Raw genomic sequence first — 27,043 nt, forward strand, 5'->3', positions numbered from 1 at the left:
CACATCCGGGACTGTGGTCGCGCGTCAGCGCCTTCTCAACTACTCCCCACCGCAAGCGCTGACCGAGCGGCCAAAGAATTCCGCCGCCAATGTCGAACGAACGTTAATGAGTAAAGACGCTTGATGAACAACAAGATGCAATCCCCCGCACCCTCCCCACTAATGTAGAGATTCAATTAGAACCCTTATTACCATCACGCACATGTAAAACACACGCACGGCGGGGCCCGGAGCCACACTCAAGGGGTTGCATAATCATTTATCCGCACTCATTAATTCTTTGGATTTTGTCACTCATTCACGAATCACTTGCCCATAACGTACTTCTTTCGTATGGCTGCTGATGAAGGTGCCGAGCAACAAACTACAATTTCACATTCAGGTGGTCAAGCCAGATATCCGTGTCAGGGGCAGCGGAGTGTATCGCCACAATGTCTCCTACCTATTAGTGGATCGGGCATTGCGTTGTTACATGTTGTACGGTCTGTTCTGGCCGACCGCAGTCAAACAGTGGATCATTTTTTCTTTTCCATTTGTGCATCCTATATCCGCATCTGCCATGGTTTTGTGCAGTGGATGCGGTTTCGGGTGGACCATGAACTTCGTGGAAGTTCAAACCCAGGCATCTCCTGCCTTGGGTTTTTCATAAGGTGTCTGTTTGTGAGTTCTATTGAACGCCATTCAGCTCTCCAAGACTATGACCAAATAACCCAGAATATGCCCAATCTCAGCTGCTTTTGGAAGCGAAGCAGGGTTGAGCGAGTCTGGGTAGCGCTAAGATACGAGACCACCACGTCTAATAACAGGTCGTGGGCGGGCAGCAAAAGCAGTGCAGCAAAAATCTATCATTGTACTGCACTCCTTTGCTCTCCCGTCTATGGTCCCTACCTTTATAAACTCGCACTAACCAGTTTAGTGAAGTATTGTCAGAACTTCCACGGAGAGTGGGGGGGGGGGGCTTGTCCAGCAGTACACTGACAGAGGGCTGTTACACTTGCATCACGTGTCTCTGTGTGGTGCCATGAGAGTCTCATTACAAGAAGAAATGTCCTTCAGATACTTTTATCTAAGCAGCAGTAGCCATGGCATAACTTGACAAACGGTTTTCATTCCTACGCGTCAGCATAGGTACTGGCAATGGTTCCAACACACATGATCACCAGACACATGTGGGGATATGGCTGAACAAGGTATAGCATGCCAGTGCAATTGGGGCCGAAGCATCCAAGCACAGGCGCTCGATTCACTGCCCTGCTCATAAAACCACAAGTTTACTCGGGGGCACATGACTCCACCCAGTAATTTGTGAGGTCAGCATGGGCTGGGCCCATGTTAAAAACAGTAAACATATTTGGTATTTTTGTGGGATTGTTGTGTTTACCATGTCCTCTTAACAGTGTAAATGTTTAGTGTTTATGTGTTATATTGATAGAGAGAAAAACAAACACGTGGGTTTTCAACTTCTGTCAGGGGACCTTAGTGTATTTGAGTTAATTAGGGTACGGTTTTTAGTTTCTGAAGTATTTAATTTCTGCTTGTGCAATGAGGTGAAATTGAATAGCACAGTTTGGGAGCAGCAGATTATCTCTTCATTTAGAGGTGGGGTTTTTTTTAGACACCGTTTTGGCCGCTCGAACGTTCAGTCGTCATTTTCAAATTAGCGCCACTGTGTCAGGTTCGCGACACACAGCCCTCGTGCAACGTTGGGCCTCGAATAATTTTAGGGCAGCTCGCACTGTGGTCGAATCGCCCCTACCGCTCACAATCAGAACGCTACACATTCAATTATCCGAACCAAACATTAAACTAATTTTCAATGGTACAGTATATTTTTTCAAGTAGTGGTATCCCAAACTTTCGCAGCAGCTTAAATTCCCTTTTCACACCATCAATATGTAAACTACCCCTCCCCCCCCCTCGCCGGTCTGCACATGTTCACCCCCTCTACACCGTTCATCATGCTAAGTCCGCCAATTAAATGCTAATATCTATGCTAATTCCTTTGTCAAGGCGCTCTGTTTCTTCTCACACAGTTTAAAGTTCGCGGTCTGAGCTTGGCTGTGTTCGCTCCAGCGCTGTCCTCCAGAAAGTCTCGTCCCTTCACCTGATTAAGGCCACTTGTGTTGTGGCCGAAACGTCGTGAGAATTTTATTGTGTTATTTTATTTCATTAATTTATTATTTTATTCTCATTCTACGTGACTTTACCGAAACAACCAAAGAAGCTACACATTCAGTTCTCCGTCGAGGGTTGTCGATCAGCCCATCAGCACTCGAAGGACCGATAAACAGGTACTACTACACTGTGTTAAGTCGGCAGTGGCTGTCCTAAGGACAGACTCATATTGACCACAGGAATGAGGAATTTCCACAACCAGCTCAGTTACCTTAACAAATGACTGAAAACTCACATTCGTCATTTTAACAGTGGCCATAATTTCGATTTAAAGCTTTCGTGACTGCAAGGATTAATCTTCTTTGGTTCTTTCAGTAAAGTCACGTAGAATGAGAATAAAATAATAAATTGATAAAATAACACAATAATATTCTCACGACGTTTCGGCCACAACACAAGCGGACGAGACTGTCTGGTAGGACAGCGCTGTCCTACCAGACAGTCTCGTCCCCTTCACCTGATGAAGGCCGCTTGTGTTGTGGCCGAAACGTCGTGAGAATATTATTGCGTTATTTTATTTAATCAATGTATTATTTTATTCTCATTCTACGTGACTTTACCGAAAGAACCAAAGAAGTGGCCATAATATTTTATAGGCGCCGTTTCTGGCAATAGCCCTTCTTCAGAGCACAATGAGAGGCCTGTGGGATAGAGTGGACAAGAATTGGAGACTACACTTTGCACCATGGCACCACGATAAATACATTTTAAAAAAATATTTCTTGAGTAACAGCTCTTAAATTGGCATGACTAGTTATCTATTAGTATCTATTGCATCACCCTTCCAATATTCAAACGTGTACTACTGGTAAATAAACTCATTCGACATGCAGAGCATCATTTATGACACCGTAGGTTTACATGCGCCTCCACCAAATGTAGTTTATTGCATTGAGCGCAAACGTTGTGGCCTCCGCGAAATTTTGGAAACTGGTAAAACGCCTTGGGCAACAAGATTTTCCCAGCATCTTCAGCTAGCTCACTGTGCAGACATCGTGTCAAAACCAGTGGCTCGTCACTTCAAAGAGTGGTGACCATAGCCCCAGTGAAAAGTCGGTGCATGACCTCTTCTTGATTTCAACTACTCATCCTCACTTCTCGCAAAGCTTTACGAATGAGTGCTATTCAAAATTCTCCCCTTTGAAGGTAATATACGATGTAACCTCCCACTGGAACACACATTTGTTACATTACACATTTGATTTATGTGTGATAACCATCACGCGAACTCCGGTTATCCTCGCAGCGGCTTTTGGCTAGCCATCAAATAAGGATGGTCACTGCATCACACGCTTTCAAATGCACTTCTGCGGACGACTGGAACTGGGAGTTATGCACTTTTAAATCTAGATTGAAAACTCGTTTCTTTAGAATTGCTTTATGTGTTTAGTTTGTTCTCCTTCCCCCGCACCTCCGATTAGCACGATTGGCTATGTACGGCGCAAAATAAGTTCAACATATATACATCATTTTGATTTAAAGCTTTCGTGACTGCAGGGGATTCATATTCTTGGTTCTTTCGGTAAAGCCACGTACATACATCTGTAAAATTGGAAAGCGATGTTAAAGCGACGCTCAAATATAACTCATCTTTAAATTGTTCCCAAATTCCTTTACTCCTCTTTCAAGGATCAGGGATTTAGTACAGTTGTAAGTCTCATTTAGGCTGACATTTTCTTTAGAGGTGCTCTAATCCTATTGAAATTATAAATAGGCCCCGGAATTCAATAGAGGCCCCCAAAATGCAATGGTGTCAGCATTATTTTAGAAATTAACATTTCAAAAGAAATGGGTTTATTTAGTAACACGTTTCTGATTATTGACGGGGGTGTCTGCTACGCAATTTGCTACTAGCAATTAACGATTAATGTCAATAAAAAAATTGTTCACAAACAAACTTTTTTTTAAAATGTAATTTCTCTCAGGCCCCATGGTATAAAGTGCAGCGTGTCCAATAATAGATGTGCTACATCTATTATATACAGTACAGTAGGATCTTGGAGATCGAACGCACCAGAAACCGAACGAAATTCGGAGGTCGAACGGGCAATCGCGATTTGAAAGAACCTGTACGGCTGAGAGGCGTATGGCCAGCAGCGTGCATGACGCTTGCCCAGACAAACAGGACTCCCCTTCCAAACAATGACACCACCTCCTCCTCCTCCTCCTCACCACCTTCCACTCAAGCCATCAACTCTCCTTACTACAGGTAAAGTGACGTTCAATGTTCATTTATTCCACATATGTATTCATTTATTCCATTTATTTATTTATTGTGTTTCTTGTTTTTTTTGTATGATTTTATGCATGTAATTGCTGTAAACTTCGTGTAAAAATGCTTTATAATGAGAGATTTCTTGTGTCTGGAACCAATTAATGTCATTTACATTCATTCTTATGGGGAAAATTAATTCGGTATCGAACCCTTATAGAAAAAATAATCTGGACACAATTTAAAGTAGCTCGCTTAGATCAGAATCTTTATTTAAGACTGCAGGAAGAATCCGAGTAGCTATGAAGCTCTTTTTCACAGATGTCCAGTATGGGCGGGTCAGCAAAGTTACAACAAACAACACAAAAACGATACGAGTGCAAAAGAGAAAAGGCAAGTCACTAAATAGAAATAAATAATACGAGCCCGATTTATCAAGCTTGGGCAAGCGAGGAAAACAGCAACAACAAAACCAGTCCCGAGATCACGGCAAGATAGCGATCGAACATAGACAACTGCAAAAGACGGTCACTGCATCGCGTGGTGCTTTCAGATGCGCCTCTGCGGCCGTCTGGAACGTTCTTTCCTGCCGATACTAGGAAGCCACTGGAGCTATGCACTTTTAAATCTAGATTTGAAAACTCATTTCTTTAGAACTGCCTTTTGTGTTTCGTTTGTTCTCCTTCCCCCGCTCCTCCGATTAGCTCGGTTTGGCTACGTAAGGTGAGAAAGAAGTTCAAAGTACGTACTTAGTCCCACAATAAATGGCACATTAACAGTAAACTGTCGATAAATAAAAATTGGCATCCAAAGTTCGTTTTATTTATATCTCTATGCTAGACATGACACGATCTACTTAACTGATAAATGACCGGTTGTTTATTTGCTTGCACAAGATAACGTTCCACATTTTCTGGTTTATCCAAGCTCATATTGCAACTAGCAAGTTATCCAAGGCACCAGCCAGATTAAAACGTTACCCACGAGGCCTCGCAAGGAGGTTCGACCAGCAAAGGAAAACAATGACGGTGATGTCTTCACACCAAGCTGGCTGCAATGGAAATTGCCATAACCATTCATATTGGAAACAAAGACAATTCATATTGAAAATAATATTACATTTTAGACTGCACAGTATTAAAAACTGACGGACGCTTGTTGTGCGTCCGGAACGTCGTGATTTATTTTATTTTATATCTACGTGATGATTTTACCGAAAGAACCAAAGAGTATGGATTCCTGCAGTCACGAAAGCTTCAAATCAAGAGTGAATAATTTGTTTTATTCCTATTTTTATAGTACCGTAGATCGATGGAAGCATTATTTATTTAATTGCATTTCTTTTTCCGTTATACCAAAACTTTGTTCATCGAATATACGAATGTCGACGCATTACTGTATTGAATAATGTATACATGGACTGTGTACTCATATGAAGTGACGAACTTTAATCTATTTTCCTCCTTTAAACAGACCCAAATGTAAAAGACAAAACCCCAACCGTGCTCAAACCTTTAGCCCTTCGTCATTATTCTGATAACAGGATCATTGCACAGAGATAGTGACCTGTGTCTGCGCTGGGTTTCAGTTTGTTTGATTCGTCACACGGATGCTCCCATTTGGCCAGTTTTTCAGCTATTTTACGTGCGAGATCTGTGGTGCCTGAGCACAGCAGCAACAACAAAAAAATATAACATTTAACCACCGACAGTAAAACTTAAAAGTTAGACTGAAGTAAAGCCAGGAACGCTGCCCTAAATAAAAATATTAAACAATAAACCTAAAAGGTCCCACTACTCGTGCGTCAAAGAATATGCGCACGCGCTGAAGCATGGGCGTTAGCCAAACCCGGACTCGACTAAATTTGAACTTGGGGTTAAGCCAGAGTGGTTAAGTTGATTTTGTTTAACCAGGTGAGAACTCAAATGACCCAGATCGCCTCATTTGCAAGCACGAGCGAGTGATCGAGTGAACGAGAGCGTGATTTAGTTCGACTTCATTTTATTTTAACAGGTGAGAGAACTCAAAGAGACCAAAAGTCTCATTTGCAATAGGTATCTAAATAACTAGGGCGAGATGTTTACTACCTCGCCTGGTATACAGGAGGCCGTGGGTTTGATCCCGACTCTGGCGCCTGCTGTATATTTGGAGTTTGCGTGTCTCTCTCCCCATGGTCGTGTGGATTTTTTTCCAGGTCCGGTTTTTCCCTCCACATTTAGAAACATGCGTTTAGAGTATTTGGCTGTGATAAGCCACTTTATTGGGCTATCATTTGTGGCCAGGTCGCTTCTGAAAAAGAGCTGCATCGCTCAGTGGGCCTTACCTGCTAAACTAATAGTAAATACATAAACCAACTTTGGGGTCTCAGGGAATCCCGATTGAAACATTTCACTGCGCTAGAAACTCGGGCAGGATACAGAGAAGCAACAACAAAAATTCCCAATCACATTGAATTACACCACAGGGAAGCACTTAGCCCCATGCGATGTATTATACAGGCAGCCCTCAAGATACGAACGTCCAACTTAAGAACATTCAGCACTTATGAACGAACCGCCATGAGATGTTATTATTTTTAACAGTCCGACTTGCGAACGTTCGGTCGTACTCGCAAACCAAACTGCGGAACTATTTTGTGCGGCAGAGCGATCCTTCGCGAGATGTAACGAGTCCCAGCTTCTCGCGTTATGCACAACAACAGTATTGTCAAGTTTAACAATGCTTCCCTTTTTTCTTGAACCATAACACATTTTATAACACTGACCGTGTGTACTGTCCAGTTAAATATTGACTACCAAGACAACGAACAAATGGACTTAGGGACGGGTCTGGGAACGTAACCCGCTCGTAAGTTGTGTACTGCCGCCCCCAGTAGTGTTTGTCGTACGTTGTTACTCGAAGAGACGAGAAACAGGACCGCCCTGGGGAACCGACTGTTTGCTGATGATCTCGTCATCACTGCGGATACACTGGAGAAGCGAGGCGAGGTTGGTTAGGAGGGCAGCAGCACCTTGCCAGAGGTGACATGAAGGGGAACATCAGTAAGTCCCCAAGTTGTACTGAGCAGCCAGGAGTATGAGGGAAACCATCAGCCAGGGGAAGTGAGAAAACAACTATCACCGGTGAAATTTAAATGCCTGGGTCGTATTACTAGCATGGCAGGAGGATGCGATGAGGCTTTGAGAGTTAATAGATGGTGCAATTAAGCGATAATTGATCGCCGTCAATGATTAAAAAAGGTCTTGCGTGTCAAATACTAATTTACATGCTACAATCATCAGTACCGGATTCGTATTGTACATCTTTACAAGAAAACCATTCGACGTCACTGTCCATGGTAAATAATCATCAACTACAGCCGTGAACAATCCACTGCGGGTTGAAGACCTCCCCCTAAGTTGGTAACATGTCTCGCGATCCTGCGATGCAATCGTGTACGGTAAAAATGTTTGTACCGCAAGATAAGTACAAAATCCTCAGTGAAATCACAAGTGTTTCATGTTTTCTGGAGACGAAAGCTCGAAAATAAGGAATAGAAAATGCTTGAAAAAGCAGAAAACCCAGCCTGCGACAGATCGTGAAAGTAACACTGAGAGATAGCAAAGGAAGTAAGAAAAGGCCAGTGAGGTTGTGTAAAAATAAAAGTATCTCTGATACAACACAATGGCCCAAAAGCCTTTTTAGGTCATGCGTGCAATTTCCTACATAGGAAGGACGTTTGCCGATGGGTTGCGTAAGACATATTAAGGAGACGTCTGCTTACCTATTGTGATTTATTCTCTCCACAACAACACTGGTGAAGATTTGGTGTTTCGTTAATTAAAGGTATTCGTTATTAATCGAGTGTAAATGTAAACTTTCAACCATAGAGTTTTTTTTGGATGAGATCGCGTAAATGTGTCGTTAAATCCGCCACCACCCGATACAACAAATTAGTAAGGTATGTTACGTAAACAAAACATGCCAATTCGCTACTAGTTCTTCAGTACACCCGTGTGTTGAAGAGTAAACCCACAACATTTACAATTTTAGTACGACCTTTTGCCGGTAATTACAACCAGCCCGATCAGGCGACAGCCAGAGTTGTTAATTATATGCATCCAACAATTGGAAAGGCTCTCCCCACCTTCCAGAGGTCTTACCATACCACCATCTGTGGCCTGACTCGCAGTAATAAATATCTCAACCGTCTGGGGCCATCAACCCGAGAAGGGAGAACTATTTTACGAGAGCCCAAATACCAAAAATTTTGGTGATTAAAACCTGCGCTCAAAAGACAAGCCACGGTGGCCAAGACAATAATATCACACACAATGAGCTGGCCTTATCGTTGTATTGGCAAATGAAATCAGAATCAGAATATTTATTTATACTGGTAGGAATCCGATAAGCTACAAATCTGTGTTTCACAGATGTGCAGTGGGGGGCGGGTGACAACGTTACAACAACAACAAATCTGATACAAGTGCAAAGTACAAGAAAGGTAACAAATCACCCAAACACATACAAATAAAACACTAAACTATCCTCATCCTACCAGGCAAAGTCCACTGAGATATACAGCTCTTTTTCAGAAGAGACCTGGCCACAAATGATAGCTCAATGAAGTGGCTAATCACGTGGAAATGTAAACAGCCAAATTCTCTAGAAGCATGTTGATTCTGAATGTGGAGGGGAAAAACCTGAAGGACCCAGAGAAAAATCCCTACGACCACGGGGAGAAACATGCAAACCCCAAATATACAGGCGTCAGGGTCAGGATCGAACCCACTACCTCCTTTCTGCATACCAGGTGAGGTAGTTAACATCTCGCCACCGCAGTGCCCTGAACATGTATTGGAACACGTTTATACAGGACTCGTTCAGACGCATTTGTCCTACTTATTTTTAATCGCCACGGCTATACGAGCAGAATGACCGTTTGGTGGAGAGCGAATGCAGCATATAGTGCTGCCCACAAAAAAAAACAAGGAATATCATGTGAAGGTTGAGCATTTGCCACTCCAAGAGCAAGATGACACAGCTTAGTCAATAAAGCATACCAACGCTCGTGACGTCACTCCACATCGACCAGCCCCCCTAATTAATATTCATGACCAGGTGACGTCCTCCAAATGGACACCCCCCCCCCCGCCATTAATAATAATTAGCAGATGACGTCACTCCACGTGGGGGGCGATGCGCCTCCTCCCCCCTCGTCAGCGTCAACTTAGGCAGAACCCTCACGTCACGCTATTAAGACATCAAAGTAAAAAGGACGTCGTGATGAACAAGGGATTATAACCTTTTAAATTAAAATAAGTCTGTGTCACCACGGCCTTACAAATTGCACACGCATTGATGCAATGAATATCACGTCGCGGTCTGATTTTCGCTTGCAAGTTTCAGATTTACTGCAATACACCCGTCCTTGGACGGGCAAAAGGCTAGTTGGCAATAACAACTAACAATGACCCTCATCAACCCAGTACACGTATGTGCATTGCTTTTTTTTTACAATCGTGGCAATGCAAGTGTTCAAAACACTTTTGATAAATATTAAGCTTTTTTGTTCTACGCACGCCAAGACCTAGAGAGCTTATTTTACACACTGGTCCGAAATTCGAATGTTATTTGTATCTCAAACATTGCATGCGCATTGTATGAACTGCATATTTATGAACTTGGGCAATTTAACTTGTTTCGAGTACACACTCCAAGACTTATGTGTTAATAACTGCTGCCAAAGCCACATCACCATTGTACCAAAAGTGCAACAAATATTTGAAGAGTGCACAAAGCCATTAAACGGAGCTGACTGCAAGTTCTGAACACGAACAGTATCATACTTCATTATATTAGAAAACACATTTTTGGCTGGAATCCTGCATGCCTGGTGCGTGGTCAAGTCCACAGTCTCCTTGTTCTTTTGTATGGCTGGTGGTCAAGCCAGATACAACAGTGAGGGGAAAAAAAGTATTTGATCCCCTGCTGATTTTGTACGTTTGCCCACTGACAAAGAAATGGCCAGTCTATAATTTTAATGGTAGGTTTATTTGAACTGTGAGAGACAGAATAACAAAATAATCCAGAAAAACGCATGTCAAAAATGTTATAAATTGATTTGCATTTTAATGAGAGAAATAAGCATTTGACCCCCTCTGAATCAGACAGATTTCTGGCTCCCAGGTGTCTTTTATACAGGTAACAAGCTGAGATTAGAAGCACTCTCTTTAAGAGTGTGCTCCTAATCTCAGCTCATTACCTGTATAAAAGACACCTGTCCACAGAAGCAATCAATCAGATTCCAAACTCTCCACCATGGCCAAGACCAAAGAGCTCTCCAAGGATGTCAGGGACAAGATTGTAGACCTACACAAAGCTGAAATGGGCTACAAGACCATTGCCAAGTAGCTTGGTGAGAAGGTGCCAAGAGTTGGTGCGATTATTCGCAAATGGATGAAACACAAAATAACTATCAATCTCCCTCGGCCTGGGGCTCCATGCAAGATCTCACCTCGTGGAGTTGCAATGATCATGAGAACAGTGAGGAATCAGCCCAGAACTACACGGGAGGATCTTGTCAATGATCTCATGGCAGCTGGGACCATAGTCACCAAGCAAACAATTGGTATTCTAGATTTGAAGCTTTCGTGACTGCAAGGATCCATACTCTTTGGTTCTATTCTGTAAAGTCACGTAGGTAAAAATAAAATAACAAAAATCAGGACGTTTCGGCCACAAGGGACCGGACTGTCCTCGGACTGTCCTCGGACTGTCCTCGGACTGTCCTCGGACTGTCCTCGGACTGTCCTCGGACTGTCCTCGGACTGTCCTCGGGACTGTCCTCGGGACTGTCCTCGGACTGTCCTCGGGACTGTCCTCGGGACTGTCCTCGGACTGTCCTCGGACTGTCCTCGGACTGTCCTCGGACTGTCCTCGGACTGTCCTCCGATCCCTTCACCTGATGAAGGCCACTTGTGTTGTGTCCGAATCGTCGTGATTTTTGTTATTTTATTTTTACCTACGTGAATTTACCGAATAGAACCAAAGAGTATAAAACAATTGGTAACACACTACGCCGTGAAGGACTGAAATCCTGCAGCACCCGCAAAGTCCCCCTGCTCAAGAAAGCACATATACATGCCCATCTGAAGTTAGCCAATCAACATCTGAATGATTCAGAGGACAACTGGATGAAAGTGTTGTGGTCAGATGAGACCAAAATGGAGCTCTTTGGCATCAACTCAACTCGTCGTGTTTGGAGGAGGAATGCTGCCTATGACCCCAAGAACACCATCCCCACCGTCAAACATGGAGGTGGAAACATTATGCTTTGGGGGTGTTTTTCTGCTAAGGGGACAGGACAACTTCACCGCATCAAAGGGACGATGGGCGGGGCCATGTACCGTCAAATCTTGGGTGAGAACCTCCTTCCCTCAGCCAGGGCATTGAAAATGGGTCGTGGATGGGTATTCCAGCATGACAATGATCCAAAACACACGGCCAAGGCAACAAATGAGTGGCTCAAGAAGAAGCTCATTAAGGTCCTGGAGTGGCCTAGCCAGTCTCCAGACCTTAATCCCATAGAAAATCTGTGGAGGGAGCTTAAGGCTCGAGTTGCCAAACGTCAGCCTCGAAACCTTAATGAATTGGAGAAGATCTGCAAAGAGGAGTGGGACAAAATCCCTCCTGAGATGTGTGCAAACCTGGTAGCTAACTACAAGAAACGTCTGACCTCTGTGATTGCCAACAAGGGTTTGCAGGAATCCATACTCTTTGGTAGTTTCGGTAAAGTCACGTAGGTAGAAAAAATAATAGATCACGACGTTTCGATTGTGATCTATTATTTTTTTCTACCTACGTGACAATACCGAAAGAACCAAAGAAGTGGGATACGCTATCGTACTATACAGGCGCCGCCCCCCGCATAGCGCAAATTCGCAGTTCCGTGATTAATCTTTAAGGGACATACTTGTATGCACGTGTGTTGAACTTCTTTCACACCACATTTAGCCAACCGTGCTAATTGGAGGTGCTCTGTGCATTTCACAGTTACGTGCTTTTTCAAATTACGTTTTTCTCAATAAAATAAAAAAACCCATCATTGATAAAAAAAATACAAAGTCTTTTTTTGTTCACAGGTTAACTAACTCGAGTCTCAATCTGATGGCGTCACCGTGTCATGCCAGTGCCCTGTGGCGCGGGCTTGCCGTGGCCACTTTGATCCGAGTAGAAGCAGCCGCCCTGGAAGTTATTCCTTATTAAGTAATCTTTGTTATTCCTTATTAAGTAATCTTTGTAAGTCGTAATCTTTTAATCTTAATTGTTTGTTATTAAACCCCTCATTCAATTTTTTTGTAATGTTAATAATACTTTAAGTATTCTTGGTTCTTTCGGTAAAGTCACGTAGAAGGGAAACAATAAAATAATAAAAATATAAAACAATACAATTCTCACGAAAACCTGATGATGATTGCTTGTGTTGCAGTCGAAACGTCGTGAGAATTTTATTGTTTTATATTTGTATTATTTAATTGTTTCCCTTCTACGTGACTTTACCGAAAGAACCAAGAATATAAATCCCTGCAGTCACGAAAGCTTTAAATAAAAAAATACTTTAAGTATTACATTTATACGTATTTTGTAAATACAGGGACAAAATAATGAAATACTAAAAAACGCACTCCCCCCCCCCCCCCCCGTTATAACATGTCTATGGGGAACTAGGCTTCATACAGCGCGATTCCATTCACGTGCTGCTTTTCAGGACCGCTTGTCGCGTGTTATGCGAGGGGACACGCGTATCATACGTATAAAAAAAATTGCTCGCTGGATAGTTGGCTGGAAGGAGGGACAAATGGACACATCAAAAGGACGTTCAGGCTTGCTAGCTATATTTTATAAACAGTTCAGATGAGCGAGAGGCCTGTTGTCCCTATACTGGACCTTCTGATATTCAGTTACAATTAAACCATTATCTGTAAATATCAAGTAATTTATTCTGAAGTTGAGCGCGTGCAGCCTCAAGTATACATTTTTATGAAATGAAATTATGCAAAACATATCCATATTTCTGGATGATCAACTGAATGTTGAGCAGTGCTCATCTATTTTGACAGTCCTGAGTCAGTCGTGTAAATACGACATTGCCATGCGAGGCGTCTCCATAGAACAAAAAAAAAATTAACGCAAAACAGTACTTATTTTAACCAGCCCAGAGTGAATATGGGATGAGACGAATCCATAAAACAGGATGTGATGTCAAGACCTTCCCATTGCTAGAGGCGTTGCGCTCGCTGTTTTGATACCATTATTTGGCTCCACCCGTACAGTTCTTATTGGAAGCAAAAAAAACATTAGTCAATAACACAACTTTAAAAAGGGAAAAAAACATAATAGGTGACAATCCAGGCAATTGTGCTTCTTCATAGCAAATCAGCAAAAACTGGCACTGAGCAATGGGTAAAGGAAGTATTCCAAAAAAACTAGAATATTAATATCTTTGGTTCTTTCGGTAAAGTCACGTGGAATGAGAATAAAATAATAAATTAATAAAATAAAATTACAATTAAATTCTCACGACGTTTCGGCCACAACACAAGTGGCCTTCATCAGGTGAAGGGACGAGACTGTCTGGAGGACAGCGCTGTCCTCCAGACAGTCCTCCAGACAGTCTCGTCCCTTCACCTGATGAAGGCCACTTGTGTTGTGGCCGAAACGTCGTGAGAATTTTATTGTGTTATTTTATTAATTTATTATTTCATTCTCATTCTACGTGACTTTACCGAAAGAACCAAAGAAGATGAATCCTTGCAGTCACGAAAGCTTTAAATCGAAATATTAATATCATTTATTTATCCAGCCTCACCAAGTCTAAAAACTGTTAATCAAGATGGTAATTAATTGGGACGTTTAACAAATACAATTGAGTATCTTTGTGAATGTGAGGAAATAAAAAATGTTTAAAGAAAACTAACAAAAATAAGCAAAAACTCTGCACAAAACAGATGACATAGCTATTTGAAGTACTGCCTAAGGACATTTCAAGTCTCTGCAAGTGGACATTCCAAATACATAATTGCAATTAGCGTACATGGTCCACAACGAACCCACCCTCCAAGTCGCTGGACTTGAAGGCAAGCCTTACCAAATCCAAACACTAGCTTTGGCTGCAAATAGGGTGTGTGTGTGTGTGTGGTTGGTTGTTAATCTCTCCGTTCTGGCATGAGAAATAAATCAAATTCATATAAAAAGCCCTTTCACACAGAGGGGGCCATCACGAAAAATAACAAACTTGCATTTCACCCCACCCAAATATGTCTCTTATTAGGAATAAACAAACTGCGAATATTTTAAACATTCAGCATTATGAATGTCACAGTAACCGAGACTACTAGTTCCTTCTGTTTTCTGGACCGGAGACCTTTTTGGCTGGTCAGGGTCATCTGGCCGATTGTCTCTTTCCTTTTATGTTGTGCCCGATTGGCCTGGGGCCTACGCAACGAACAGATGGTGTGGGCATGTGCCACAATGGCTCAAGACCCAATCGCACAACTCATTGTCCCATTGCTGCAACAAAAGGCTTAATCTGTGGTGCCTTTTCACGGCAGATGGTGCAACATTACTGCCTGGAGTCAACTTCAAGATCTGCCACGCTGAATGCAACGCTGGAAAGGTGGTGAGATGTCGCTGGTTGTGCACGGTCCCCACTCAGTTTTACGAGGCACACGAGGGCAATTTGGTTAAGGAATTTTCTGCCGCTGTGACCCCCACCCAGGGACAAGCGGATGGAGAAACGAACGAATTTGAACCTGTGGCTGGGAATATGTTATTAATATTCATTTTAAAAATTATATTATGGTTTCTCTATCACGGGGTGTTGAGAGAAAACCATGGGGTATTGATCAAAGGTCCAATTCCCTATGTCCAACCAAGTGAAGGGCACTGTTCGTGGCTGGAGGATCAAGGCCAGTGGGCTGAAAGTACACATTCCAGTGGAAATTACAAGTCTATTCATTGGTCAACCACTATTGACTTCCCACAAAGTGGTGCAGGCTCATAACGGGACTCATTTGAAGACTAGCTAAGGCAACCATGGCTGAGATATAATTTGCCATGATATCCAAGGCCATGGTTGCTATGTATTTGTTGATGCTCCATTAGTTTTGGTATGTACCACTGCCAAGGCAAGTATCACAAAATAATGTTAAATTAAATTTCGATTTAAAGCTTTCGTGACTGCAATGATTCATCTTCTTTGGTTCTTTCGGTAAAGTCACGTAGAATGAGAATAAAATAATAAATTGATAAAATAAAATAACACAATAATATTCTCGCGACGTTTCGGCCACAACACAAGCGGCCTTCATCAGGTGAAGGGGGCGAGACTGTCTGGTAGGACAGCGCTGGAGTGAGAGAGCCACGTTCAGATCACGGCTTTTAAGCTGTGTGAGAGGAACAAAGAGCCTTGACAAAGGAATTAGCATAAAATTTAGCATTGAAATGGCTGAATGATTAGCTTGTGACTGGTCACAGAAATAGCTATGTTAAAAGTTAAAGCATACACATCCGCAGAGGCACCCACTCTGCGGATGTGTATGCTTTAACTTTTAACATAGCTATTTCTGTGACCAGTCACAAGCTAATCATTCAGCCATTTCAATGCTAAATTTTATGCTAATCCCTTTGTCAAGGCTCTTTGTTCCTCTCACACAGCTTAAAAGCCGTGATCTGAACGTGGCTCTCTCACTCCAGCGCTGTCCTACCAGACAGTCTCGCCCCCTTCACCTGATGAAGGCCGCTTGTGTTGTGGCCGAAACGTCGTGAGAATATTATTGTGTTATTTTATTTTATCAATTTATTATTTTATTCTCATTCTACGTGACTTTACCGAAAGAACCAAAGAAAATGTTAAATTAGCCCCTCTATTTATCTAACCTCTTTACTTTGAAGAAGGACCATTGCCTGATATGTCACCTAATATATATTTTTTCCTTTTAAAGGCAGTGTTACTGACCATGTGTATTTGCAGGGCTGTGGAATTTTCCCTCCGTGCCCCAGGGCTGCGAGGACAAGATGAATCAGGTTACGTACACATTTGTATGGAAATCCATTTTGGCAATTACTGATTTATGACTGCTGAACCCCAATGGGCTGCCCACGAATATACCATATATAGCATTTGCATATATACATAGCAGGATAGTAATAGCCCAATTTCCGCCCTACCATTTTACGTTATTTCGCCATAATGTAATCAACTCAATGATACCCAATTCCGTTTAAAGTACTGTGGTACCTCGCCATAACGTACTCGAGATTTAAGAACTTTACCATTAAGACTTGACATTTTGAGTCTTGAAAAGACTAAAAAATCTGGCGCACGAATTTCACGGAGACGTTCATGTGCCAGATGGTGCCCAAGCGTGAGCGTTCCTGAGTACAGGAGTCTTTCATGTGCACACGTACGCAATTTCCCCCCCCCCCCCCACATACTGTATTTATGGCAACTATCTTTATACAAGTGTAAAATATTTTTAGAACGATATACTAATACATAGTCTAATAGACAAGGTAATGTATCTTAATATATCAATAACATAACTTACTTTTCACATGGTTGTACAGTATAAATGCGCAATGGGTGACTGAGCATCCTCTGTTTAGGTACTCTACCACGTTACGATCCACCAAAAATGCTTTGATGGAAGTACTTTCGATTTTACGTTCTGGTTTTCAGGAACACATCCTGGGCATAAACTGTGGTATGCCTATATATGCATCTAGTACTTAAATGAAATACCGATAAATTACGGCCCTTTGTCAAATCAACGCTGGATTAAGGACTCCCTACAACATGCCAGTCATGACAGTTGTGTGACCACAGTTTACCACGCTGGTCAGCGCTGGTGGTGGGGGCAGTGGACTGGTTCAGATATCACACCCACGTATGTCAGCTGTGGCCAGAAATCGAATTTAGGTTTCTGCAACGACAACATGATCCTTTATGAACAAGTACCAGCTGTCCAGGCATGAACCCATGGGCACACAGCATCTGTGGCTGTCACTCCTGGCTTCCACACAGCAAGAAAGAAATGGCGGTTACGATAATATGAACCTCATGACGGGACCCCGGGGTCCCATAAGCTCCCGGCTCTCGCAAAAACTGCGTTTCGACGTCATTTTGTCTGTTGAAAGCGAACAATACGGCAATCTATTCCTCTCGACGAGCTCTACACGATGCGCTAGTCAAAGTTTCAAGGTTTTGTTTCTTCTGCGCATTCATCCTCGCTGCGCTTGGACGACATTCAAGCTTGTTGGAAGTCGGGAAGTACGCTAAACATTTTGAACAGACACACATTCACAAATTTCCCTTTTATATATGTAGATATATATAACTTGAAATTTGCCATGTGGGTACTTTCCAGACTGTACACCATGCAAAAATGATAAAAATAGACTTTTGGATTTTTTTTGGGGGGGGGCCCAATAATGGATATATTTTGCACGGCAAGTGAGCGGTGACGTCACATCTGTCATGTCACCCGCGCGTGCGGAAGCGTAACGGAGTGTGCCTGCCGACGTCACACATCCACCCCCCCAACCCTCCGCGAGTAAAGTGCCATACAAATGTGTTGCAGGTCTAAGGCGTTCTTCGCGCAGCATTGGTTTATTATTTGAGTCGTTTACTGCCGTACGCACCCTGAAAATTGCGTGTGTCTGCAGCAAGCGCATGTATGTGTACCTATGGACGCGCACGCGTGTGTGTGTGTGGGGGGAGCCATAGCATGGATGCTTTGGGTACGCGGTCGAGACCTCCCCAGAGACCCTGGCTGACAGAGGTGTTGATAGTTGAGAAAAAGCGACAGACCCACTGTCATCGGCTGCAGAATCCCACGTCAGAGAATGAGGAGGCTTACCGCAGCCTTCGCTCGGAGGTTCGGAGAGCCATGAGGCTCTGCAAGGATGGGTGGTGGTTGCGGGTTGCTGAGGAGATGGAGTCTGCCTCAGTGGCCCGCGACCACAAATCTCTATTTAACTCCATCAAAAAAGTAACCTGCAGCGCCACACCTATTACCATCATTAGGGGAAAAAACGGTGTTCCAATCTCTGACCCCCAGGAACAGGTTTGCAGATTTGCTGAGCATTTCTGTGAGGTCCTGGGGGAGGAGAAACCCCTCAGCCAGGAAAACAGTGGCACAAAGTGGGGATGACCCTGATGAGGCTGCGGTGCCTCAAATATTGGAAGTCACCCCCTGTGAGTGGCTTGCTGAGGTGCCATCTGTTGAGGAAGTACTGGAGGTGATCCGGAGTCTGAGACCAGGAAAGGCACCGGGCAGAGATGATCTCCCAAGCGAAATGCTGAGGGAGGGTGGTGTTTGTGCACAGACTGCCCTATATGACATCATAACAACAGTCTGGACCACTGGAGGGGTTCCGCAGGATTGGAAGGATGCCCTGGTGGTCCCCCTCTTTAAGAAGGGGGACCGCACAGACTAACAACTACAGGGGCATCTCACTCCTCAGTGTGCCGGGAAAGGTCCTGGCAAGGATTATTCAACATCGCCTCGCCAGGCACGCCGAGGAGAGGCTTGCGGAGCCCCAATGCGGTTTCAGGAAAGGGCGGTCCTGCACAGATGCCATATTTTCTGTCCGTCTGCTACAGCAGAGGTGTAGGGAATTCTAATAGGACCTACATCTTTTCTTTATTGACCTAGTCAAGGCCTATGATACCATCAGTAGGCCTGGGCTCTGGGTTGTTCTTCGTGCTTTTGAAGTTCCTGACCCTCTGCTCACGACCATTAAGGACCTTCATGATGGTGAGCGGGCCCGGGTAAAACTACGTGGCCGGGAGTCAGAGCCATTCCCTGTACACCTTGGGGTGCAACAGGCATGTACTCTGGCTCCCACATTATTTAACATCTATTTTGACCACATAGTTCGTGAAGCCTTCAATAGTGTACCGGGGGAATATCCATTTGATACAGATATAATGGGAGGTTGATTGATGCCCGGGTGCGGTCATGGGATGGCTCCCTATTGCTCAACCACGTTATGTATGCCGATGATTTGGTAATAGCTGCTCATTCAGAGGAGTTGGAGACGCTGCTGCTGAGACTGGAGAGTGCCACTAAGAGATGGGGCCTTACCATCAGCCCCACCAAAACTAAGCACCTGCCTGGGTATTTTGTACCATCGGACGGACACTCCACCCCCACAACTCCCAATCGGTGATGGGGCAGTTGTGGAGAGAGTGGAGAGTTTCCCATACCTGGGCAGTGTACTTATGACCAGCTCAAGTTTAACAGCAGAGGTCTCACTCCGAATCAGTCGAGCAGCAATATCTTTTCATCGGTTGCGTAACGCTGTGTGGAAGCTACCTGGTCTGTCGCTCCGCACTAAGCTTCAGGTCTTCTCGGCCACGGTCATTCCCTCCCTTCTCTACGCTTGCGAAACGTGGACCCCCTTAATGGAACATCTTCGCTAGCCTGCCTACGATCCACCCTGGGTTTAACCAAGCTGGATTGTGTGAGGAGCTCACAAATCCTTGAAAGATCTGGGCAAGGTCCCATCGGTGAGCTCCTCCGGCAGGCAAGGCTGCGTTGGCTGGGTCATGTAGCCCGCATGCTCAGCCACCGCATGCCGAAACAGCTTTTGTTCGGCCGGATCGAGGGGGCTAAACGGGCACGGCACGGGCTAGAGAAGAGATGGAGTGATGTGGTACAGGAGGACGTGGAGCTGAGTGGACTTGCCGATGACTGGTACCAGCGGTGTCAAGATCAGCCTCTGTGGAGGAGGCTCGTGAAGGACGCTACTGGGCAGTTGGAGGCAGTCGCCCTCCAACAACAACGGAGGGCGGAGGAGCGACGCTCACAACAACGAGCGGAGCGCCGGGTGGCTAAAGCACAGGAGGTTGGCACAGTAGGGGGCACAGGTGGTGCATCAGCCAGTCATCTCAGTCAGTCGACCCGTGGCACCTGGGTCTGCCCTGTGACCTCCTGCCAGCGGGCGTTCGACACTTCACGTGGCCTCAAGGTGCACATGGCCTGGCACAACGTCGTGGTGACGTCACCGCCACTTAGTGGCGAATGGCGGTTGTTGTTGTGGGGGGGGAGCGGTAGTGTAGTGGTTAGCGCGCTGCGCTACGAACCCGGCAACCCGAGTTCGATTCCCGCTCACGGCCACCACCGGTGACGATTATTTGAACCGGTCCTGGGCCTCACCTAGGTCGACTCGGCCTCAAACGAGTAACTGGTGTGGTGTGTGAACATCGCCACTGGGGAGATAAAGGCGGCCGGGCGTGGTGAATCCAAGTCCTGGACGAAGGTGGGTAGTAAAACTAGTATAGATAATAAAAAAAACTGAAAATAAGTCACAAAAAAAGGCTGTACAGTATTTATCAGAATGCAGTGATCGCCATGAATTGCACGTGAGGACATATGACAGATAACGTGTTGTCTTATTTCCCCCCTGAAAAATAGTTTAGAGATTCATAACGCCGTAAATGTGATTTTAACAGAACGTATATCAATTCCCCAATTTTTAAGTTCCATTTTTGGCAAAACTCCCATCTACTGAGTTGCCGCCCCCACTGCAATTCCCTCGTTGTGGAGAGTATTGTACACAACAATAATAATTTTCGAAATTTGTAAGGCTCATATCTATCCAAGGTATCCCAATGCGCGCGTATGAGCGGTAGTAATGCTTGGCGATCCCACGTATTGATACCACAACAGGTTTACGGCGAACTCCTGCAAACTTTCTTCCCAACAGCGGACTTAAGACTGAAAGCTACGGACCTCCGCGTCTCGCACAGCCGTGTTGAAAACTCTCACAAAGTCTACACGAGGTTGGTGACATAATCAGGTGCGGTTTACGTTGTGTTTATACGTTAAGATTATTATACTGTGCACGTGGATTGGTTCCTCCCTAGCGCTGGTGGAACTTTATTTATTTATTTCGTAATTAAAATATTTCATATTCTTTGGCTCTTTCGGTAAAGTCACGTAGGTAGAAAATAAATAAAAAAGTCACGACGTTTTGGTCGCAACACAAGCGCCCGTCATCAGGTGGGACAAATCGCAGCACGAAACAATTGCTGAAGAAACAATTTCTGAAGTGTTGTTGTTTCACTGCTGTGGTTGTCACGCCTGATGACGGACGCTTGCGTTGCGCCCGAAACGTCGCGATTTAATTCAATTAATTTTATACCTACGTGACTTCCCCCTGCAGTCACGAAAACTTCAAATGAAGACATTAAACATTTCACCTGAAAAAAAAAAACCTCCTTTCGGGCGTAACAACGCAACTTTTTTTTTATCAAGGGCTGTCAAGTGGCACGCATCTCAAACGTGTAATGGACATGCACAGAGACAAAGAAGCCCCGTGTAGCCGCAGCAGAGTGCTGGGGCAAGCGCTGTTAGTGTGAGGGGCCAGGCACTGTGTGGCACACGTTGACCGGCCAGGCACCACACCCGGCCGCCTTTGTCTCCCCAGTGGCGACGTGGGGGTCGCCCGGGCGCCGACCCGGTGCTGGCAAAGGGCACCCACGGTTGTAGCAAAACAATTTTGGGGGTTTATTTTTTTTTTAATATCGCACGAAGCCCCGCGTAATAAATAAGCGGAAACGGCGCTTTGGCGGCAAAAGCCTCTCTCGGGGCCTGACAAAGTCGCGGCGACAATTTTAAAAAAAATATAGTGAAACGTAAAAATAAAACCACACACTCGTATTTACGAGAATAGTATAGACAGAATTGTCCCGTGTGCACAATCGAACGCAGTTAATCGATTGCCTCACTTTCACTAACGTGTGACATTTCATTATCGCTCTATGTACGGCACTAAAAATAATCTACGTAACTTCCATTAAGTTGGTACCTGTAATACATGTTAATATCACTATTACGCATAACCGGTGTGTATATCGTACCGACTTTTTCATGTACAACACTACACAGTATAATGCACTACAGTATACGTACTAAATTTCGATTTAAAGCTTTCGTGACCGCAAGGATTCATCTTCTTTGGTTCTTTCGGTAAAGTCACGTAGAATGAGAATAAAATAATACATTTTATTGTGGTATTTAATTTTTATTAATTTATTATTTTATTCTCATTCTACGTGACTTTACCGAAAGAACCAAAGAAGAGTATACGTACTGTAATGAACTATATAGTTCAGTACTCTATACGAGTTGCATTCCGAATGGGATTTAATGCTATTTTGCTCTATTTATATATTTTCAGAGCATGTGTGTGTCATCAAGCCGCTGCTGGATGAAGGCCTCCCCTACCACCCTACGCCGACCATACTTCACCACTCTGGTCAGCGCGGGCTTGGGCGCCAATATACATTTTGGTACTAAACAGAAATAAAATACGTCGCGATACTATCGCAGGGAGAGCAAGACTCGATGCTACTTTTCCTCAGAAACGCGCTTCCGAGTACAATAAAAAAATAAAATCTTACAGCAACAGGGCACGTTGATCGCTTACAATCAGCCTATACTGTTTTGAGTAGGCCGCGGCAAATAAACATTACACAACGCCGCCCTTCGCAATACGTTCTACCACGAGTGTTTCAGTCGCCACACACACACAAATATACACATGAGCGAGACAACTAGAAAGGATGTTACATTCTAGAAGATAATAATATTCTGTACAGTGCGGTACAGTGCACGGTCGCACGTGGCGAGCACGTTGTTGCAGAATATACGGAACTGTACGTCAACTCGCATTAATCTACAAACTACGGACCAGGATAGGCTTCAAATCATGAATAATTGTTTTTTTTATATAGTTGAAGCAATCGACGGGTTTTTTTGTGTTAATGTAACACTATTCCCCGCAACATACCACTTAATATCAGCGTGCGAGCCCACTACGCGCCCTTACGTCAAGCTGACGTTTAAGTTGTCCATACAAACCCTTAACACGGCGCAACCATCTTCATCATAATCACCACCAAAACCCATCACCGCGCGTTACTCAAATTAATCTAAAAACAAGCTGCGTTGTCGAAGACCCAGCGCGCCTCACCTCACCGAACAGGCGAGAGCTGAACGCGAACGCGCGCGCCTCTTCCTCACTACCAACACCGTTTCCCTCCCAGGCAGCGTGCTATAGTGCTATCGTGAGATGCCCCATCCCCCTTTCCAACCCCTTTTTTAACCCTCCTCCTCCTCCTCCCCACCCCACCAGGGGATCGAGCGGTCTTTTCCCCAACTTTTTTTCGGGTTAGATCTCGTAAACATAAATGTGTGTGTGTGGTTGAAGTTTTAACCCGCCACAACATTGATAGGCAATTAGTGAGGGTTTGTCACGGAAAAAAACAAAACGTGCCAATTAGTTACTATATTCTTGGTTCTTTCGGTAAAGTCATGTGTTGCAGTCGAAACGTCGTGAGAATTTTATTGTTTTATATTTGTATTGTTTTATTGTTTCCCTGTCTACGCGGTGACTTTACCGAAAGAACCAAGAATATGAATCCCTGCAGTCACGAAAGCTTTCAATCAAAATTAGTTACTAGCTCAGCACACAGGTGTGTTGGAGAGTAAACCGACAATTAAAATTAGATTACATATGAATACGCGTCCTAAACAAAAGGTATAATAAACATTGTCATTATTTCCAGATGAATGCGCATCACATCCCCGCGGACCACCTGGAGGGCCGTCGCAGTCCGCTGGCGCTCCTTGGACCCTCTCTGAGAAGAACTTCGCTTGGCAGACCCCACAGGTTGATATGGAGCTGGCAGCCCGTGAAATAGCTAATAAACGGAGCACGGAGGACACATTGTTCGGTCGCTCACTACACTGCGTCTCGCATTTGATCAAGATATGAGCCGAAATTGGAGGTTAGCGGAGGGAGGTCCCAAACAGGGATAGTTGTGCAGCCAGTTGCCACCAAATTAATGTTTAACCTCGGAGGATGGTTGGCTCTTGAGTTTACTTGATTCATTCCACGGACGGTCCCAGTTTCCTGGCTACAAGGGACATCTGTGCTCCGACGTGAGTGCAGCAGCAAACTATTTAACGGTCATAAACTAAACACACGCAGATTGAAGAAAACACGATGCAAATATAATGCCCCTATCCCCCGTATCTCCCAACCCCCCGGTGGGATTGCTAACCTTTAAATGATGTCCAACCCATTTCAAGTACCTGGGTATGATGATCCCTTCATCTTTAACATCACTCTTCCAGACGAACTTTCCTCTCTTGCTCAAAGAGACCACTACCTTACTAGTGGCGTGGGCAAAAGGACTCCCCTATCCCTCCAAAATAGAGCATCTTATAAAGATGATGGTCCTCCCTAAACTATTATATTATTTACGAATGGTTCTTTCTCGGAACCCAAAGCCTTTTTTTTAAAGTACTTCATTCCCAAGTCTCATCCTTCATCTGGAACTATAAACCCGGACAGATAGATAGTTATTCCCTTTACCCTCCTAGTAAAGACAGGAGGCTTGGTTCTCCCGGACCTATTCAAATATCCATAAGGGGGTTACCCTCCAGAACATAAAGCATTGGTTTAACCTTATAAAGCAGAAGGTTCTTAACCTTTACTGCAGCCTGCACCCCTTTGGTTTTCAATCATTAAAACATGAATAATGTTAATAAATACATAGGTTTGATGAAAGAAAGTAGTTGTACTTACCTGCCCATCCTTAATTTGTGTTTTCGATTATTTACCTTCGAAACAAATATGACATGTCTCGCACCCCCAGGTGGCACGTGCACCCTAGGTTAAGAACCACTGCTATAGACGGAGGTGTTGCTAAATGGTGAGTGGAGGAGTACATGAGCCCGTGGTCCCCTCACTGGCTTCTCCACCTCGGGGCCTCAGGTCACCGACTTGGACAGTTTCCTCGACGCCTGGAATATGCAGAGGTAGACGCATCCCCTCCTCCCAGTGCCCCGTCGTAGAAGGTATCCCAATTTGGGGCAGCCCCTCATTGAAAATGGGGGGCAAAGAGATAAGGTAGTTTAGCTGGAGAGAAACAGGCTGGAAACTGTCCGTGACCTGACTTAAAGAGGGGCATTTATTGCCCTTTGACCAGCTGCAGGTAAGATACAGTATCCCCCAAACACATTTCTTTAAATATCTGCAAATTAGAAATGCCATCACGAAAAGCACCCAACAAACTCCTAGATCTTCCCTCACCATCTACCACCAGGGGCACTGGAAGATCCGTTACTCGGAAGCTCTGGAATAGGCTTCTAGGGCAAGACATCTCCCAGCCTAAACGGACCTACATCTGGTGGGCCCCTCAATCTGGCCCAAGGTCACAACTATTGATGCTCATCCAATGTAAATGTATGCATGGCACCTACGATGACCATTTATGCTGCGTCAAACTGACCAGCGCGCTCGACTGCAAACATTTAGCATTACGGCTCAGAAGGCCATTTTGGCACAATTAAATGACCATGAACCCCTTTTAATGGAAAGAGTGGCACGGGTCCCTTCTTGCCCTTGTGGCTACAGAACACTTAAGCCACAGGCTTAGAGACAAGGAACGGAAATTTGAGGACATGTCCCCCATTCCTGCAGAGGAGCCCTAGTGTGAGGTACAAACACAGTGGGGTCGGGACGGAGGCTAGGGGTTTTTTTAGCCCCTCCTCCAGCGATGGACAGGAGCTAATTAATGCCCTAGAGGACTTTCACAAGTCATACATTCACTAAGCTCGTGTAAGTTGCTTTTTTCCTATCCTAGTTTGTTAAGCGCGTCCCCCTATTCTCCCCCACCTCCCCTTCTTCTCCCGTTCCCTATACCCCCTATATCCCACTCACTTAAGTTATTCCTGTCTAATCACCCCTTTCCTATACACAAGTAAAGTACATACTCTTTTGTTCTATTCGGTAAAGTCACGTAAAAAAAAATTCACGACGTTTCGGCCACAACACAAGTGGCCTTCAGGTGAAGGGACCGTGCTGTCATGAGGACAGCGTTGGAGTGAACACAGCCAAGCCCAGGTCGCGCCCTTTAAGCTGTGTGGGAGGAAGCAAAACGCTTGACAAAGGAATTAGCATAAAAATGAGCACGATGTACGTAGGAGGAGTAAGTAAAGTACCTACGGAGGTACTTTACTTTCTCAATTTCATCATCTTCTGTAAAGTAAAGTACACATTACCACTCTCCCCACCTGGGTGGGACAGTGAGCCCAACTTTCCCCCTCCTCCTTTTTGTTGATTGCGCAGGAGGATTGATTTTGGATTTTTTTTTACACCGCCGAGTTTCTTTGCCCCTCCTCATACGTCGCGGTTTATGTTCTGTATCGGGGTCTTGTTGAAATACAATAAAAACATGAACAAAATAAAAAAGGGGGTAGTGGACACCAAGGCATGTTTCATATTTAATGGTACGAAAATGGCCCTGATTGGGAATAGAAGGGATGATGACCAGAGGTCGAGACTAATGATGGAGTAGCAGCTAGAGATAATGTCCTGCACGGTTTGATTGTTAAGTGTTAGCAACTCATGCACAGTAAAATTATGTTAAGTGCCATGAGTGGGTCTGGGGAAAAAGTGGTCGGAAAGGGATCAGTGTTCTTAATTGGAGTGCTGCCATACCAAACATTGTTGAGCACTACTGCACTACATCCAGGCGAGATGTCGAGTAGGGCGCACCTTGGGTGTCCAGGAATGACCCAGTTCTGATCAAAG

The 27,043-nt window shown here is 44.4% G+C and overlaps 1 protein-coding gene and 1 long non-coding RNA gene across 5 annotated transcripts in view; one reads left to right on the forward strand and one right to left on the reverse strand.

Moving 5' to 3' along the window:
- LOC116948495 (equilibrative nucleoside transporter 1-like) overlaps positions 1-24,187 on the reverse strand; it is a 57,180-nt gene extending 32,993 nt beyond the window's left edge. Inside the window, exon 1 of one of the 4 annotated variants that reach the window (XM_076071556.1) lies at positions 24,039-24,187. The gene's annotated coding sequence lies outside the window, so the exon portion shown is untranslated. Of the gene's footprint in view, positions 1-16,385; positions 16,408-23,413; positions 23,528-24,038 lie in introns of those variants that run through there. The other 3 variants (XM_032965221.2, XM_032965222.2, XM_076071557.1) reach the window with 3 other exon arrangements.
- On the forward strand, positions 22,617-26,713 carry LOC142929749 (uncharacterized). Its single transcript, XR_012945901.1, has 2 exons — positions 22,617-22,696; positions 24,009-26,713. It is a non-coding gene; the product is annotated as an uncharacterized LOC142929749 (long non-coding RNA).
- The last annotated feature ends 330 nt before the right edge of the window (positions 26,714-27,043 follow it).

Source organism: Petromyzon marinus, chromosome 33 (assembly GCF_048934315.1).
Source record: "Petromyzon marinus isolate PM22_M1 ecotype Great Lakes invasive population chromosome 33, UKy_Petmar_22M1.pri1.0, whole genome shotgun sequence".
Taxonomy (NCBI): domain Eukaryota; kingdom Metazoa; phylum Chordata; class Hyperoartia; order Petromyzontiformes; family Petromyzontidae; genus Petromyzon; species Petromyzon marinus.